The sequence below is a fragment of the Populus nigra genome, chromosome 1, assembly GCF_951802175.1.
Source record: "Populus nigra chromosome 1, ddPopNigr1.1, whole genome shotgun sequence".
Classification (NCBI taxonomy): domain Eukaryota; kingdom Viridiplantae; phylum Streptophyta; class Magnoliopsida; order Malpighiales; family Salicaceae; genus Populus; species Populus nigra.
Genome location: NC_084852.1, coordinates 22,644,895 through 22,650,644, shown reverse-complemented (window position 1 = coordinate 22,650,644; position 5,750 = coordinate 22,644,895). Strand labels below are relative to the sequence as shown.

General features: G+C 34.2%; 1 pseudogene; it reads right to left on the bottom strand.

The window, feature by feature from the left end:
• Nucleotides 1–677: 677 nt before the first annotated feature.
• LOC133677071 (pentatricopeptide repeat-containing protein At3g53170-like) lies at nucleotides 678–5,750 on the bottom strand (annotated as a pseudogene).

Below are 5,750 nucleotides of genomic sequence, written 5' to 3'. Positions count from 1 at the left end.
AGCATACATTCAGAGGTCAGGGGGTGGCAGAGTGTAGGATCTTCCATAGAACCGTTCTGTATTTAATTAATGTCTCATTTCCGGTTGGTGTTTCAGTGACATGCCTGGAACCTCAATTATTGTCTTTGCGTGTGTGCGTGTTTGTGTCAAGTTATTCTTGCAATTTACAAGTGTTAGGAAGATTATGTACTAACTGGTGAAAGAAGTGGTCGTGAGCAATGAACTTTTGCTCCCCTGGTATCACCTCAGAAATCTAACTCTCTATTTGAATGTTGCTCTTCCACAATAATCCTCATGCAAGGCTCCGGTCAACTTGGTACCTGAGAACACATGGGAAAACAGTAAAGCAGACCCATAAGTCTTATCTTGTCTGCAGAAAGGAAATTTGTTAACGTAACCAAACAATTCTAAATTCATATTAAACAAGCCCTTTCAGGCTAAACATTAAGCGGTATTCATCAGATATTGAAGCATAACCACTGAATCGAGAAGACACTATTCCTTCTCACACCTGGGAAGGCACAACCCTTTTTTTTTTCGGAAGGCAAAACTTAAATCACAGAGTAAAAGAAAAGGTAGAGGTTAATTTTAACATAAAGAAAGTTAAACCCGAACAGTTGAAGGAAAGATACTAATGGACCAGAAAAAAATTATTGTTGGAAGCCATCACAGATACCTTAATTTCTCCTGGTTGCAATCATCATATTCTCCATGCCTTGCGCATTGTAGGCTTGGATCCTGGTAGCAGAGGTGATACTGTCAGGCTTGCATTTTCTCCCTTTTATTTCCAGAAAGATATTAGACATCTTATCTACATCACCTGCTCAACCATAGGCCCTGACAACGCAGTTGGAGAAAGGCGTATCTAGTATGATGTCAGAGTTCTCCACCTGCCTCAGATTTGAATCAACCTTCATTATATGCCCAGCTTTACTGTACACCCTAACAAGAGAACAGTATGTAATAGTGTCAGTCTTGATTCTCAGATGTTTAGTTTTGCTGAGATATTCCTCCATAGTCTCGATATCATCGGCCTTTCCAAATGTCTCTATTATAAGGTTACGAGTAACAATCGATGGAGAGAATAATTTTTCCTCCATGAATTCCAAAACGGACCTTTATCTTTCCATACACGCCTGCTTTTTCATATGATCTGATCAGGATATTGAACGTCTTAATATCTGGCCTTAATCCTATCAACAGAAATTCTGCATGCCACTTCTCCATCTTGTCTTGCTGCCCACTGCTCCCATAAGCCCCAGTTATGGAGTTAAATGTGAAAAGATCAGGAGCAGAGCTTCCACTTTCAATCATATCCGTCAATGTGTTTTCCATTTCTTCAAGCATTTTAGCCTTACCGTATCCATCAATAACAGTGTTGTTTGTAACTATGACATCTCAGCAAGAATTCCTCGAATATGTTCAAAACAATGTAGTTTAATGCAACATATCAGGAATACAGAATATGCATACACACCCAGTTTGCATTCAGAGATTGGTTTCGTTTCAGCAACAGCAGAAAACGCCTTGTCAAGTTGACCACTTTGGCCTTAAGCACTTACAAGAGCAGTATAAACATCAATTGTAGGTTTGAGGCCATCAGACTGCATGACCTCATAAAGCAATCTCGCCTCCTCATGTTGCCAGCACTTGCCAATCATCACCAGCAACTTGGTACCAGTGTTGCTCACGAAGAAGTTCAAAAATCTAAAAAACAGACACGGACTTTATTCTAGAATGTATACATGCATTTTAAGCAACAATGTCACTAATCATCAAGAAAACAGCAGCAAGCCTCAAAAAACTGTCGAATGCATAACTTGAATTTATCAAACCAGTTGTGTAATGACATGATCATGGAAAAGTTGATCACTTTCTTGAGAGACTAATACACTTGTGTAGCAATATCATTAATTTAAACTTGGTTCAAAGAAGTAAAAGCACAGGATACACATTAACACCATCAAACAAACAGAACTCAAACCAAAATCACATAACTAAAGGCAGGAAAAAAAAAAAGCCTGACAAGAAGAGAAGGTCCAAGAAAAAGAAAACCCACAAACCTTAAGAGCTGATTCCCATTGTTTCTCTTTGATAGCCTCATCAAGAGCTTCTAGAACAGCCTTGGGCCGAAGGTCATTGTTATATTTCTTAGAGTTGATTTTTGTTCAATAGCGTTTATAGCAGCTTCAGTTCTTTAGAATTCTAGACAAGTCCTTCTTGGGCTGTCTTTTGAGCCCAGTTGAATTCAGGTCTGTGCTACATATATAGGGTTGGACAGGTCTTGCTTTCCTTTGTATCATAGGATAGGAAGGAGATTAAAAATAATAAATTTTTATTAATGGTTTTTTAAAATGTATTAAAATAATATTTTTTATTTTTTAAAAAATATTTTTAATATTAGAGTATCTCCAACAGGAGAGCTAAATAAAAAGCCAATTGTAAACAATTATACTTTTAGCTTTTGCTTCTGCATTTCTTTATTATAACACCACAGGCAAACGGATAGCTATTTTAGCTATTTGTCCTATGAAGAGCCAATTCTACATTTCTTGTAGAAATAATAAAAGCAAATGACTATTGGCCAATGGCTATTTTTATAGCCGTTGGCCAACAGTTTATTTTTTTTCCTTTAAAAGCAGGACGAAAAAACTTGTAAATGTTAAAATTTTGTATTGTGCCTCACCCTTCTCTCAAATTTAGAAAAACAAGAATCAATTATTCTCCAGTTAATTAATAACATCGGTTGTGTTAATTAGCTGAAATTAAAAGATATGCTGTTTAAAAGCTTTTTCTATTTTCTCTTTTATATCTCTTGATTTTTTAGACCTTTTGTTGTTAATTTGATATTTGTGATGATTTTTATTTCTTTGTTATTTTATGTTTTTGATATGGGTTAAGGAAGATAATTTTTCTTTATATTGTTATCTTTGATAAAATTGAGAGAAATTAATAATGGTAGTTGATATTGATAAAAATATAGAGTGACATATTTAAAATTTATTTTTGATTGTCTGTTTTAATTTGAGGTCAATTATATTTTGTCTTGTTGAAAATGCAATTAAACCAGTATATCAATCTTCTTTTAGTTCCAAAAAAATGGTTAAATTGTTATGTTAGAATAAGTAGGACTCAATGCTTATTATTAATTCACATGTATGGAAACTACAAAATTGCTAGACATTGAATGTGAGCTTTTTTTACACTCTCTTATAAGGTTTTAACTTGAGTTTTTTTTTTTAATATAGATGGATTCAAATTTTCCAAGCTCTTTTACCAACTTTCTTATGAGTGAGTCAGAAGATATTCTCTCACAACCAAGTGATTCTAATCAATTAATTGGTGACTTAACATACTCGAATTTAAATGTCCATTCAGCAAAAAAATCACAAAGAAGTAAAACTTTCTCACCAGAGGAAGATTGTTTACTTGTCTCTGCATGGCTAAATACAAGCAAGGATCCAATTACAGGAGTTGAACAACAAACAAAACAGTTCTGGGCTCGAGTACATGCTTACTTTGTAGAGAATGGAGGAAACTTGAATAATTGTTCCCAAATAAGCATCTCAAGTAGATGGCAAGAAATAAATAGAGAAGTCGGTAAATTTGTTAGATTTGTTACTCAAATTGAAAATCATCAGCAAAGTGGAATGACCGAAGAATCAAGTGTAATTTTAATATTCATTTTCATTTTAAATTTTTAACACATATTTTAACACTATTTAATTTCTCTAATTTTTAACCAGATTAATGATGCTCGACAAATGTATGCTTCTTGCATTAACAAACGATTTCAACTAGAACATTGTTGAGTTATCTTAAGAAAAGAACCCAAATGGCAATTTGAGCGTGCAAGTCAACATCAAAGGTCAAACAAGAAACAAAAAGGTCATGTCAATGCAAGTCCGGCTTCATCAGCTCCATCTACCCCTGATTCTGTTAGTTTAGAAGAAGACAGTAAACCGTTGATTTATCAAGATAGACCAATTGGTCAGAAGGCTGCAAAGGAACGACTTAAACGTAAACAAGGAAAAGATAAAGTTGGGGAGGTAACTGTAACAAATTTCTTACAACAATTCAGGAATATTCTAGTCAAAATTGAGGATCAGAAGAAATAAAACAGAACAATTATGTTAGAGAAACAAGCTATGATGATTCAACAAAGTCAAGAGAAACAAGAATTGAACAGGATTGAGAAAGAACTACAAATTATGAAAATGAATATTTCTAATTTGGATCCAATTTCTGCAACGTATTTTCAAAATAGAAAGTTAGAAATTATACAAAAGAGGGGTTTTAATTTTTAATTAACCAGATTGATTTATTGTTTAATGTAATGTATTTTTAATTAAATATGTAGAAATTTCTTGGTTATTTTAAATATATTGTTATAAAAGTGGTATCAATTCATAATACTTTTTTCAAGTTCTTCTAACACTTAACAACAATAAGTAGGATTAATTAACTTAAAAGATAACAACCATAATAAAAAAAAAAAACATAAAAAACTTGACACTTATGATGACATAAGAAGTTCAAATCTAATGATTCTACTCGTTGTCATATTGTTCCCATAAATGTTCAACCAAATCTTCTTGTAGTTGAGAGTTAGTTGCTCTATCCCTGATTCGATTATGATTTTGAAGAAAATCATATAGTTTTGATATTTCACCATGTGACACTGATATAAAGGAATTGACTTCACGTTCATGGTCAAATCCAAGGTTCATTGCTCCTTCATCCTCAATAATCATATTATGCATTATCATGCAAGCTTTCATAATATTTGAAAGCATTTCTTCATCCCAGTATCGAACAGGTCCACGTACAATTGCAAAACGAGATTGGAGCACCCCAAATGCCCGCTCCACATCCTTTCTTGCAGACTCTTGCTTACTTGCAAAATATTCTCTTTGCTCCTAATGGCCTTGGGATTGTCTTAACAAAGGTTGACCAATTAGGATAAATCACATCTGCTAAATAGTATCTCATTGTATATTCATGCCCATTAATTGTATAATTGACAGGAGCAGTTCGACCTTCAGCAAGTGCAGCGAAGATAGGTGACCGATCAAGAACATTAATATCATTTAATGATCCAGGCATTCCAAAAAAGGCATGCCATATCCAAAAATCTTGTGAAGCCACTGCTTCTAGAATTATAGTTGGTTCACGACAATGACCAGTATACATCTCATGCCATGCAATTGGGCATTTCTCCCATTTCCAATGTATACAGTCAATGCTCCCTAACATTCCTGGAAATCCACGTTGCTCTCCAATTGATAATAATTGACAAATATCAGCCTCGTTTGGTGACCTTAGATACCAATCACCAAAAACTTCTACGATTGCTTTGACGAAAGCTCTAAGACTTTCTATCGCAGTGGTTTCTCCAATTCGAAGATATTCATCAGTAAGATCTGCAGGAATACCATATGCAAGTATTCTGTGAGCTGCAGTTACCTTTTGAAGGCAAGATAAACCAAGAACACCAAGAGCATCTGTCCTTTGTTTGAAATATGGATTATGAGCTTCCACTGCATTTGCAATCTGAAGAAAAAGACGACGACTCATCCTAATCTTCTTCAAAATTGACTTTCAGTGAATTTAGGATTTTCAGCAAAATAATCATTATATAACCTTAACTCACCTTCCTTTTTATTACGATTGACAATATTGTGACCAAGAATAGAGCCACGATACCCTGTTCTCCATCCTTGATTATTCGATTCTTCTTCAGCAACCAT